Source organism: Chiloscyllium plagiosum, chromosome 43 (assembly GCF_004010195.1).
Source record: "Chiloscyllium plagiosum isolate BGI_BamShark_2017 chromosome 43, ASM401019v2, whole genome shotgun sequence".
NCBI classification, from domain to species: Eukaryota; Metazoa; Chordata; class Chondrichthyes; order Orectolobiformes; family Hemiscylliidae; genus Chiloscyllium; species Chiloscyllium plagiosum.
In genome coordinates, this window is record NC_057752.1 from 1,367,177 (window position 1) to 1,380,596 (window position 13,420).

At 44.6% G+C, this 13,420-nt stretch overlaps 1 protein-coding gene and 2 long non-coding RNA genes across 3 annotated transcripts in view; 2 read left to right on the forward strand and 1 right to left on the reverse strand.

Annotated features, from left to right (window-relative positions):
- Positions 1–855, reverse strand: part of rdh5 (retinol dehydrogenase 5 (11-cis/9-cis)) — a 28,391-nt gene extending 27,536 nt beyond the window's left edge. Inside the window, exon 1 of the mRNA XM_043681788.1 lies at positions 610–855. The gene's annotated coding sequence lies outside the window, so the exon portion shown is untranslated. The remainder of the gene's footprint in view (positions 1–609) is intronic.
- A 33-nt stretch (positions 856–888) lies between these two features.
- Positions 889–4,779, forward strand: LOC122543286. The gene is made up of 3 exons (XR_006309988.1): positions 889–1,138; positions 3,376–3,446; positions 4,745–4,779. It is a non-coding gene; the product is annotated as an uncharacterized LOC122543286 (long non-coding RNA).
- Positions 4,780–4,809: 30 nt separating this feature from the next.
- Positions 4,810–5,086, forward strand: LOC122543344. Its single transcript, XR_006310003.1, has 2 exons — positions 4,810–4,848; positions 4,955–5,086. It is a non-coding gene; the product is annotated as an uncharacterized LOC122543344 (long non-coding RNA).
- The last annotated feature ends 8,334 nt before the right edge of the window (positions 5,087–13,420 follow it).

Here is a 13,420-nt window from a genome sequence, read left to right on the forward strand (position 1 = left end):
CTTGTGGCACTCCACTGGTCACAGGCCTCCAGTCTGAAAAACAACCCTCCACCGCCACCCTCTGTCTTCTACCTTTGAGCCAGTTCTGTATCCAAATGGCTAGTTCTCCCTGTATTCCTTGAGATCCAAGTGGTCTATTTGAAATCACAAGCCTTCGTCACCTGGGGCTGTGTGACTTCTGAGCAAAGGCATCCCATTACAACTGATCTCAAGCCTGAAGGAAAAGGCAAAAGCCATGAAGTAGTTTGGTTTGCCAGTCCTGCCAGCCATCCAGGGACCCCAGCTGCAAGACATATGTGAAGAGAATGTCACATGACAGAGAGTTAGTGCTGGCTGTGAACATATTTCTTGGCTAGGCACCTGTTGCCCTGGTTACCTTCAGTGTAAATCACCCATCTTTACCAAGAGCAAGTTAAAACCTGAAACAAATTGGGAAAAAGACATGTTGCACTTAACTTATTTAACAAGTTACTCTGACTGAATTGCTGAACCTTTCTCCAGTCATAGCCCATATCGAGGTCTGCATGACCTGTGCATATATTTTCAATAGAGATTCTGGCAATTTGCTTTTGCTTGTGTTCAGCCTTTCATCGTCTGGATTTGATTTACCTGGACAATAAGAAGGTGGACAACACTTTTGTCCCACGTGCTCCTGGTTTCCGGTAGATTGGAACAATCCAACGTCCCCTCTTCCCGAAGGTTTTCCACTTTGAATGCAGTAAAAGATGGGACAACGTGAAAACACTCGGCATTTAAGGGAAGCTTACGCAACAGGCTGAGACAAGCACATCCCAGAGGGTGGAGTTTGAATACTTAAAGTCACAAGGAAGCTAATCGCTACAGCTCAATAGACGTGCAAATACATCCTGCATTTCTCAATGAGGAGATTTTAAGAGAATTACACTGACCTAACTGACTGAAATCGTAAAAAGATTACAACCGGAACTAGATATGGTTGGTACACATTACCGTATATACTGGAGTACAAGTTCACCATGAGTGAACATACCAGCTGACATACACTTCAGTAACACTGTTGTCTGGAAATATGCAGCAGATGCAATCACACCATGTGATAGCACAGTGGTACGCCAGTCACTGCAAGTAAACATTGCAGGAGCAGCAGGCAGTGAAGAAGGTAAATGGTATGTTGGCCTTCATAGCAAGAGGATTCGAGTACAGGAGCAGGGATGTCTTGCTGCAATTGGACAGAGTGAGACCACCCCTGAAGTATTGTGCGTAGCTTTAGTCTCCTTACTTGAGGAAGAATGTTCTGCCTATGGAGGGAGTAGAGTGAAGATTTCTCAGACTGATTCCTGGGATGGCAGGACTAACGTATGAAGAGAGACTGGATCAGTTAGGATTGTATTCACGGGAATGAGGGGTAGTTCATAGACATTTATAAAATTCTACAGGACTAGACAGAGTAAACACAGGAAGGATGTTCCCGATGAGCAGGGAGTCCAGAACCAGGGGTCACAGGCTAAGGATCCAGGATAGACCCTTTCAGACTGAGATCAGGAGAAATGTCTTCAACCAGAGAGTGGGGAGCCTGTGGGATTCTCTGTCACTGAAATCAGTTGAGGCCAAAATGTTGAATGTTTTCAAGAAGGAGTTAGATATAACTCTTCGGGCTAAACAGAGCAAAGGATTTGGGGAGAAAGCAGGAACAGGGGATTCGGTTGGATGGTCAATCATGAGTATGTTCAATGGCGGAGATGGCTCGAAGGGCCGAATGGCCTCCTCCTGTTCCTAATTTCTATGTTTCTATGGTGCATGCAAAATAATAAATTATGATGGATGAAATTTATCACAGCCGAAATATTGTGCAGCAGAAGGGAAATATGGGCAACACACGTGCTTCAGGAAATGCTGCTGAAATAGTTCAGGCTGAAGCTGAAGTTTGGAGAAGATTTGTAGCTCAGGTTGAGGTTCACGTTGTAAGTTTGCTCGCTGAGTTGGAAGGTTTGTTTTCAGACGTTTCGTCACCATGCTCGGTAACATCATCAGTGAGCATCCGGTGAAGCTCTGGTGTTCTGTCCGGCTTTCTATTAGTGTATCTTGGTCCTTTGTGGTGGGAGATATCACTTGCGGTTCTTTTTCTGAGAGTTTGGTAAATGAGGTCCAAATCGATGTATTTATTGATGGAGTTCCGTTTTGAATACCAGGCCTCTAGGAATTCCCATGTGTATCTTTGTTTAGCCTCTCCCAGAATGGATGTATTGTCTCAGTCGAACTGGTGTCCCTCATTGTCTATAATGTATGGATACTAGTGTTAGTTGGTCATGTCATTTGGTGGCTAGTTGGTGCTTGTGTATCCTGATGGCTAGTTTCCTGCCAGTCTGTGCGGTGTAATGTTTGTTGCAGTCCTTGAAGGGTATTTTCTATATGACGTTCATTCTGCTGGTTGTTGGTACAGGTTCATCAAGAGTTGTTTCACTGTGTTGGTAGGTTTGTGGGCTACCATGATGCCAAGGGGCTGGAGTAGTCTGGTTGTCTGAGATGTCTTTAATGTATGGTAGTACAGCTAGAGTCTCTGGGCGTGTTGTATCTTCTTGTTTAGGTTTGTTGTGTGAGAATCGGTGGACTGTGCTTACCCGTTGTTCCCGAATAAGTTGTATAGGTGTTTTTCTTCGGCATCCCGTAGTTCCTGGGTGCTGCAGTGTGTTGAGGCTCGTTTAAATGTCCTGATGCAGCTCAGTTTGTGGGTGTTGGGATAATTGCTCCTGTAGTTGAGTATCTGGTCTGTGTGTCGCTTTCCTGTAGATGCTGGTTTGCAGCTCTCCATAGGCTTTTTGTTCTACTTTTACATTTAGGAAGGGGAGTCTGTTGTTGTTCTCTTCCTCATTGGTGAACTTCATACCAATAAGGATATTGTTTGTGTTAATGGGCTTCTTCTAATTTGTTGCGTTTCATGATGACAAAGATGACATAGTGAACCTAAAGCTTGTGCTGGATTGTGAGGAGGGCTGATCGTTCCAACCTCTGCATAACTGCCTCTGCCAAAAATCCTGATATTGGTGATCCCATGGGTGTCCCATTGGTTTGTTTGTAGGTCTTGTCATTGAAGGTGAAGTGGGTTGTGAGGCACAGGTTAACCAAGTTTGAGGATGCTGTCCTTTCTGTTGGCTGTCAGGTGTTTGTGACCTTGGTTTGTCTAGTAGTGTGGCCAGTGTTTCTTTGACCAAGATGATGCTTATTCATGTGAATAAAATCCAAGAGTCTAGGGTTGAATCACAGGTCAACGTGACCTATGATCAAATCGAACGGGAATGGAACTGTGTAGGCCAAGACAGGAGATGACAAGATAGAGGAAGAGGGTGCAAGATTCTCAGCAGGCTGCCTGCTCTTGTTTTCTCTGCTTTCTCTCCACAGAAGCTGCCAGACCTGTTGAGCTTCTGCAGCACTGTTTTCGCCCTGACAGAAGAAACATTTCAGAACTGGAGGTAATACAGAAACATAAAATAAGATCGACCCACGGAGTATTGAGAGGGGTTTAGTTATGCAGAAAGACTGAAACTATTAAATTATGAGCATGAGCAAGGTCAATTAAGAGCATTACATTGGATCATTTAAAACAAGAGGACATAAGTTCAAATTCACATAGGCAACTTTAGGACTGGTGTCAGGAAACTTCACATAAAGTAATCAACATTTGGCTCCAGAGAGAGAATGGTGTGTAAGTGTTTGAATTATTTCAAAAAAACAACGAAATATGACAACAATGGAGCATTAAGTATTTTCAGATGGATGACAGTATCAGGAAATGTCCACTCATGAACTCAAGAATCTCATCCAGTCTGCGTTTGCACTGATTAAGATTGCTTTTCATTTGTGACTCTTTTTAATCGGTGCATGGGGAATACGTGGAGATGTTTTTCAGAGAATTGGCTTTATTTGGGGAGGGCTGCACTTCCCCATCCCCCTTGAAAACAAAACCCCACACACTTTGCTAATCGAATCAGTGATGAAATCAATCCTTTTCAGAGTAGGATGCATTTCATTCAATGCTGAAAATTCAAACTTGCAGCAATCATACTAATTATAGAAAGACTTCCGAAACAGCCACAGCTAAAAACAGAAACGTGAGTGCAGGCAAGTTAATAGGATGTTTTTTTGACAAACTCAGTGGAATGAAACAAAAGATGGCTGCTGTATTTGAGTGACCGATGTTACGACACAGGCGTAAACCCTCCTCTTTAATTTAACCCAGCATCACAGAAAAGGTTTATCCCGTGCAGTAATCTGTGAAAATTCGAGAGGCCAAGAACTATTTAAAGTAAAAAATAACAACTTTATTTCTTAAAGTATAACAGAGAATAATTAACTAACTACTATGTACAACTCCTGCCTCTAACCTACTTTCCCCTCTCCAATACTGGTCCAAAAAAATCCCAATTAAGATTTACAAAACAAAACTTCTTATCTCAAAACCAGGCAGCTTTATGTTCTCCTCTGTATTTCAGTCTTTTCTTCTTCTTGGGGATTCTGCTTCACAGGTTCCTGATCGATAAAGGTACCTTTAAGAGAGCTATTTTTCAGGCAGTCATTACATGCTGGTGGCTTGGCAGTTCTTCTCTCAACTTTTCAATTTCCCCCCGGTCTTATACTCCAAAGCATCAGATTGTGTCATTGGCTTTTAAGATTGTCAATACATTGAATTCAAACTGGATTGGAGATTGGTATTTTTCGGGGTATAATTTAAATGGATTGGCCTAATTTGAATCTGTTTTGTCGTTTCCAGACAACCAGCTAATCTAGCTTTCGACCAAGTGTGACATTGTTACCTTATTGAGAATGATTGGTGCTGTGTCAGGTCATTCTGCAGAGCTTCTAACTCTCTTAAAGGTACAGTACACTCACATCTTTATAACACTGATTCTTCAGAAATGCAATAATAGTTTCCTTAAAGCCATAGATGCAGCAATAACATTTTAGATCTTCTACCTACCAGGAAGAGGCCTTTGGTTGACATGTAATTTGATGGAGAGGAAAACACAGAACTTGGAGGCTCTTGACAGCGCCTGACTGGATTTATCCCACCCTCTGTAACATTTGAAATAAATTGCAACAGCTTTAAAAACGAGACCAACCAGGGCGAAAAATGTGCCTTCTCCAACTTGCCCAGTTTTGGTCAAAAGCTGGAAACACAGCTTCAGTGTATGCATTCCCACTCCCCCAGACTGTAATGTGGTTTCCTGACCCACTTTCCTGGGATGCTTTCAGTGGTGACCTGTACCCCACCTCCCACCTCCTCCCCCATCCCCTTTTGATTATCCAGTTTGTACCTTCAGGAGGGGAGAGTGCAAGTGACAAGTTTGGGACTTGGATCATAAAGACTTGAATTCTAAATATAAAGTCTGCCTGTCCAGAGAGTCCCTTCTACAGCGGGTTCCTGAGCTCAGACCGGGTTAAGTGAGGCACACTGGAGTGACTAACTTGTGTCACTCCTACCAATGTCACAGGTCCCTTCCCTATCGATTTCTCTTGCCCTCCATACAAACAATGACATGTAGGATGTAGACAGCAAGCCAGGAACGCCGTGGGCTTGATGCCTGTTCTGTCCATCAACAACTTGCATTCATGTAGTGCTTTTCCACTAGAACTGGAGAGTAGAGTACTGGGTCAATGGAAAGATTCTTGGTAGTGTGGATGTGCAGAGGGACCTTGGAGTCCATGTACATAGATCCCTGAAAGTTGCCACCCAGGTGGATAGTGCTGTTAAGAAGGAATACAGTCTGTTAGGTTTCATTCGTAAAGGGATTGAGTTCTGGAGCCACATTATCATGCTGCAACTATACAAAATGCTGGTGAGGCCACACTTGGAATATTGTGTACAGTTCTGGTCCCCATATTTCAGGAAGGATGTGGAAGCATTGGAAAAGGTGCAGAGGAAATTTACCAGGATGTTGCCTGGTCTGGAGGCAAGGTCTTATGAGGAAAGGCTGAGAGACTTGAACTTGTTCTCATTGGAGAGAAGAAAGCTAAGAGGGGATTTGATAGAGACATGCAAGATGATCAGAGGATTAGATAGGTAGGCAGTGAAAGTCTTTTTCCTAGGATGACGACGTCAGCTTGAATGAGGGGCATAGCTAAAAATGGAGGGGTGATAGATTTAAGACAGATGTCAGAGGCAGGTTCTTTACTCAGAGAGTGGTAAGGGCGTGGAATGCCCTACCTGCTAATATAGTCAACTCAGCCACATTCGGGAGATTTAAACAATCCTTAGATAAGCACATGGATGATTTTGGGATAGTGTAGGGGGATGGGCTTAGAATAGTTCACAGGTCGGCGCAACATCGTGGGCCGAAGGGCCTGTTCTGTGCTGTTTTGTTCTATGTTCTAATCATCCCCCTGTGACCCACCAAGACAGAACTTGGCACCGACCCACATAAGGAGTTATTCGGACAGGTGACTAAACACTTGGTCATAGAGATTGGTTTTATGGAGTGTATTAAAGGAGGATAGAGAGGTGGGGAGGGGTAGGGGTGGAATTTCAGAGCCGGGACTCCAGCCAGGGGAAGGCACAACCATCAATGGTGGAGCGGTTGAAATTGGAGAGGATCAAGAGGCCAGGATCGGAGGAGCAGAGAGAGATCTCGGAGGGTGTGCGGCTGGAGGAGGTCGGAAAGTATGGTGCTGGACAAGCACAGTAGGTCAGGCAGCATCCGAGGAGCAGGAGAGTGGACGTTTCAAGCATAAACCCTTCCTCAGGAATGTGAGGGAGAGGGGCCAAGAGGGCTCAGAGGTAAATGGGAGGGGGGAAGGTACCTATGAATGCGATGGGTAAATGGAGGTGGGAGGATGATGGAGGCCCAGGACCTGCATGTCCTTGGCAGAGTGGGAAGGGGAGTTGAAGTGTTCGGCCACAGGGCAGTGGGGTTGTTCAGTGTCTGTCCCCCGGAGATGTTCCCTGAAATGTTCCGCGAGTAGGCGTCCTGTCTCCTGGCTCACTTTCTCCTGGCAGGAGGAGGTCACAGAGTGAAAGTGAAACCATGCAGGAATTGGGAAACGAAGAGGAGACTTTTGAACTCAAGATGTGGCTTGACCCGGAGCCAGTGTAGGTCAGTGACGACAGGATCGATAGAGGAACAGGGCTCTGAAAGGTGTGGGGGATTCAGCAGCAGAGAAGCTGAGACAAGGGTGAGGTTATAGAGGCGAATTGTGGTTGGCAGCTCAACCCAGCGCCCGATACAGTAACATTGAGAATGGTCAGATTCAACTTCAGACAGTTGCTGGGGGGATGAATGGAGCCCAGGGCTAAGGACCAAGCCTACTTGTGATGCCTCCACTGTTGACCAGCCAGCTGCTAGTCACTGTTTCGGCTCATATTCTGCAAATGGACGCTCCAATAAGCTATCAGATGGCTGCCAGACGCCAGGGACTGCATCTTAGCATGAGTTAACAGCTCCAGGAGAGTAAAGAGAAATACAGACAACTGGAGAAGGGAGAGAATAGGCCTCAATGTAATAAATCGACGTTGATTTTCCTGCTCCTCGGATGCTGCCTGACCTACTGTGCTTTTCCAGCACCACACTCTTTGACTCTCATCTCCAGCGTCTGCAGTGTTCATTTTCTCCCACTCAATGTAATAAATACCTAGAGAGTAGATCCTGAGGGTTAACTTTCATTGGTCAGGAACGTGGGATATTCAGAGTGCAATTAGCAGACATCAGGAATGAACGTGTCCCGGGGGTTGAGGGGAGTAGGCTGTGGAGCCACCTGTACAATCAGTAACTCTGCTTCCTGACACACCAACCCCACTTATTGGGAAGTGACCATGGTGCTCCTCTGAACCACAGAGCTCCTGAAAAGAAGCCTCAATGGTTTTTCGATGCGAACATTATGAGCACTGAGAAGTGGTGATGTCAACTCGTGAAGCACTGTGATGTGAGCTGTCTCTGTTTCTTCATTCTTTGTCCCTGAACCGAGTGAAAAACTTGTAACACTTGCAAATGACTCACACTGGTCTGACTTGTTTTCTCTGCCTTAGAACAGGGAGCCAGTATACCCAGGACATTCATTTTCAAGCTCTCCTATTCTTTTGTATTCTGCTTTTTCCCTCTGGGTTGCTAGGCCATTTCAGTGGACAAATGCCAACCACATTTGAAATTAGGTTTTATTGTCACGTTTACTCAAGTACAGGAGTACAATGAAAAGTTTACAATATCCCCAGTCATGGCGCCATCTTAGGGACTAAACTATCTGGGTACAAAATAGAGTCATAGAGATGTACAGGACGGAAACAGACTCTTCGGCCCAACTTGTCCATGCTGACCACAGATTCTAACCCATTTGCCAGCATTTGGCCCATATCCCTCCAAACCCTTCCTATTCATTTACCCATCCAGATGTCTTTTAAATGTTGCAATTGTACCAGCCTCCACCACCTCCTCTGGCAGCTCATTCCACCCTCTGTGTGAAAAGGTTGCCCCTTTGGTCTCTTTTATATCTTTCCCCTCTCACCCTAAACCTATGGCCTCTAGTGCTGGACTCCCCCACCCCAGGGAAAAAACCTTGCCTATTTACTCTATCCATGCCCCTCATGATTTTATAAACCTCTTTTAGGTCACCCCCCCCCAGCCTCTGACACACCAACCTATTCAGCCTCTCCAACCCTGACAACATCCTTGTAAGTCTTTTCTGAACCCTTTCAAGTTTCACACCATCCTTCCTAAAGCAGGGAGACCAGAATTGCAACAGTATTTGAAAAATGGCCTAACCAATGTCCTGTACAGCCACAACATGACCTCCCAACTCCTGTACTCAATACTCTGACCAATAAAGGAAAGCATACCAAACACCTTCTTTACTATCCTGTCTACCTGTGACTCCACTTTCAAGGAGCTATGAACCTGCATTCCAAGGTCTCTTTGTTCAGCAACACTCCCTAGGACCTTACCATTAAGTGTATAAGTCCTGCTAAGATTTGCTTTCCCAAAATGCAGCACTTCTCATTGATCTATATTAAACTCCATCTGCCACTTCTCAGCCCATCTGATCAAGATCCCGTTTAACTCTGAGGTAACCTTCTTTGCTGTCCACTACACCTCCAATTTTGGTATCATCTACAAACTTTCTAACTGTATTTCCTGTATTCACACCCAAATCGTTTATATAAATGAGAAAAGTTTAGGTAGGAAGGAGAAAAGTCAAAAGTTCAACGTTACAGTTCTTGTCACTATAAAGTAGCAAATAAGAAATAAAGTTAAAATTCAAATGACATTGCTGTGGGGGTCTGGAGCCATGTATAGACCAGACCAGGTGAGATTTCCTCCCCTGAAGGATATTAGTAAGCCACGTGGGTTTTTACAGCAATCAAAGGCAGATGGTATGGCTATTATTGTTGTTATTGAGACTAGCTTTGAATTCTCAGATTTATTCATTAAATTTAAGTTTCCCCAGCTGCCATGGAAAAATTTGAACTCCTTGCACTAGACTGGAACCTCTGGCTTAATCGCCCAGCAACATTACCATGACACTAGTGCATTGAATAAAGACTCATAACCAGATATCTGAGTCTCTGTACCTGCATCAAAGTGAGCGAGAAGACAAAAGGTGTGGGCAGGCAGTTGGACTTACTGAGGTATAATTGTTGAACTTGACCTGACCTACGCCCAACCTCTCTCATAGAAGGCAGTGACAGGGAGCATAAATACTCTGCCAATGTATGCCTTTCACAATTTATCGCTTGAACAATCGATGCTGTTGTTTCAACAAAACTATCGAATTCATTCAAGGCTCCACAGCCCTTACTCTTCCTCACCGCTCAAGTTCATGATTTGAAGATGGTCAGTGAAGATGATCGCAGCACATATCGCTGTAATTGCCACAAAGTGCCAGTCGGTGGTGCTGTGCCTCTGTTCTCAGAAACCAGCCCAGCTTGTGTCTGTATCCCCCTCCTCCGACCTCGCCCCCAATTAATAAAAAAGGTACAGCTTAAATTTCATAATGAATTCACTGAAAGTGAGCTTTGCGGGAAGCAAACTATAAAATCCCCAGGACATTTTTCAAGGCCGAGGCTGCGATAAACAGGGAAAAGCAGGATTCAGTAACTATGGCAACCGGTTCGAGCAGCATCAATAGGGGGTGGGACCTGGGTAACACCATGAATGAAAAGCCTCAAGCACTGTCACTGTTGGGGATGAGCTAATTTAGCATACCCCAGACATCAAGTCTTTGATCTTCTCGTTAATGTAGCTAAATATCACACTGTGCAATACTGGCTATTGCCAAGTGGTTTGGGGTGGAAGCGAAAGGAAACATTTTGGGAGCTATTTCTCCTCACCTTGCTCAGACACATCCAGGGCAGGTGGCACTGGAACCCAGGTCTTCTGGTAGTGCCTGCACCTCTACCAGCGTGCCACGGGCATTGGGGGTGACGGGCTGGTCTCAGGGCTGATGGGATTCTCTTCAAGCCATATTCCCTTATTCTTAATTTAGTCAAAGCAGGGGACAAACAAAAGCTTTCAACTGGTTTTCCTGTAAAGTACACGGGAGAATAAAATCAAAACCAAATCAAGATGTGGAGGCGCTGGTGTTGGACGGGGAGGGGGGTTAGGACAAAGTTAGAAGCCCACATGCCACCAGGTTATAGTCCAACAGTCCAATAGCAACGCTCCAAAAGCTTATGATTTCAAAAGAACCTGTTGGACTATAACCTGGTGTTGTGCGTGGAATCAAATCCAGACCTTGGAGGATGTACTGAGATGCATCATTTGGCAACGGATGAGATGCAGAAACAGAACTTCACTGCTTTAACTCAAAGCACACCCGCACACAATTGATTAAAAATACAGATAATTCCCGATGATTCAAATAAAGCCAGACCACCAGCACGTGAGGAACTGCACACCCTGTTCGATTTGCCAGCTGGCTTCCTTTGCTACTTTTCCTCTTTGTACACGCCAATAAATTACTCATTTACACGCAGGCCAGCTTGGAATGGAAGCAGTCTGTGCCTAACTGACCATCAAAAGGCTAAAGCTGCAATCCTGGTAGATCATTCAGTATTTTCAATGGGAAAGAGGAACTTGCTGTGTGCGTTATGTGCACAAGTGAGGTCAATCGAGTCGCTTTTGTATCCACCCTTTCAGTCACACCACCGCCAAGTATTTTGTTCAGAAACAAAAGCTCCCCTACCTAATAGCAGAAAGCTTCCTTTCAGCTACCAACCCATAGGGATGCTAATCTCCGCTCATTCAATGGAGTTACTCATTGTCAGGCGAGTGACACTGGGGCAAACTTCCTGACCCAGAATGTCAGGTTTCCATGTGGCTCCTAGAGGGAATTGAAAGGAAAGTTTCCCCTCTCATCAGAGCTTCGGAGCAAAACACATCGGAGTCGAAGGAGGACACAGTTGGGAGGAATTTGCCAGCCCCTATGAAAATAAGTGATTTCCTGCCCTCACATGTGCACAGCTCTGCTCCTGAGTAAGGCAATACACATCCTCAATTGGTCTGCTTCATGGGAGTGGGAGAAAGGGAAGAGAAACTTCCGACCTCTCCTGAAACTGACGACTTCTTGCAGGGTTCCGTGGGCATCAGCAGTTTCCGCGCACACCTCATCCCCGTTACAGGGCACCCTGGTCGTGCGTGTCAATGCTCTTATCTCATGATTTGGGGATGCCGGTGTTGGACTGGGGTGTACAAAGTTACAAATCGCACAACACCAGGTTATAGTCCCAACAGGTTTATTTGGAAGCACTAGCTGCTCCTTCACTTGATAAGGGAGCAGCGCTCCGAAAGCTAGTGCTTCCAAATAAACCTGTTGGGACTATAACCTGGTGTTGTGTGATTTGTAACTCTTATCTCACCACAGGAAGCATCACAGCTGGACCCAATCTTGCCCTCTAACATTTACTATCCCGATGAAGGGCCCTGCCTGAAACGTTGACTCTCCTGCTCCTTGGATGCTGCCTGACCTGCTGTGCTTTTCCAGCACCCCACTTTATCGACTCTGACTCTCCAGCATCTGCAGGCCTTACTGTCTCCTGTCAATCAATAAGTCTTCAGACATGACAATATTATTCCTCCCCTGTACACAAGCCAGTTGTGGTGTCTATAGTGTCCCTACCTTCTCTGAGATTCACTAACTCAGCACAAACCAAGGATCAACCTTGAGACCTTCTCAGTCTCCTCTAGTTGAGTATCAAAACAAGCATTGCACTTTCTCCAGCTATGGTCAGCATGGACTGGTTAGACTGAAGAGTCTGTTTCCTGTGCTGTAAGATTCTATAGCTGCCTTGTCTTTCAGATGAAGTATTAAATTAAGGTCCTGCGATGTTAGGATGAAAAGAAAACCCAACTCTTCAGGAGTTCTCTGAAGAGCAAAGAGTTTTCATGACCAGCTTGAAAGCTGGATATACTGACTGGTTATTCAGCTCTCCCACTCTGTGGGACCTCACTGCACTGGTTTGTTTGGATAAGATAGAAGCTAAATGCATTCTGATGAGGGATGTCAACTTGAAGACCCAAGTTCCTCAGGGAAAAGGGTACAGCGGGCAGCTAATAAATATAGAGTGCAATACATAGAGAGTGAAATATGGCTAGCAACCAAAATGGGAGATTAGGAAGCCAAAATGGTGGATGCATGAAGAAACGACAGTCAATAAATGGGATAGTAACGAGGGATATTGCAAACACATAGATAAAGAAGGCATGGCGTCACTTAGAAACACAAGGGCTCGTTTGGTCATAATGTATTTAGAGTCAGGAATTGACAGAAATGCTTGCAAAATATATATGAGAAACATTAAGTAGGCACAACAGGGGTATTTAGCAAGAATGCAAGAATAATCAGAAGCTATTAAAAAGTTAATAGGATTGAAAGTAGCTGTGTCACCAGCCCAGAAAGGATACATAGCGTACTGCTTCAGGAGATAACGAAAAACATGTTCCACCATATTTCAAAAAACTTTGGAAACAGGAATTATGCCAAAAGACTGGTTGATGGCAGATGTTACACCCTTGCTTGAGAAGGAGTAAAGGAGTAAGCCAGAAAATTACAGGCTAGTCAAATTTATGTCAGTTGTGGGCAAACTGTGAAGGATTCGTAAATTGCAAGTCACGCTTCACCTATTTATTTGAGTAAATTATAAGTTATGAAGGGAAAATGATGGGTGTAGACTGTCGATTTTCAGACGGCATTTGATAAGGATTGGAGAAGAAACATCTCATAACACACAAGATAATAAGACAAAATAGACATATGAAAACAGAGATGGCTAAACAACAGAAAGCAGAGGATACTGATAAATGAGTGCTTTATTAATTAGAAGCTGACAGGTAGTAATGTGCACCCGAGAGCTATTCTTTGACTTTTCTCATTAACATAAAATCGTTGGACATAAACAGGGATGCTGATGAAAGCTGAAGGATAAAGCAAACGTTGAGGAAGAATGTCAATTACAGGAGGAAAG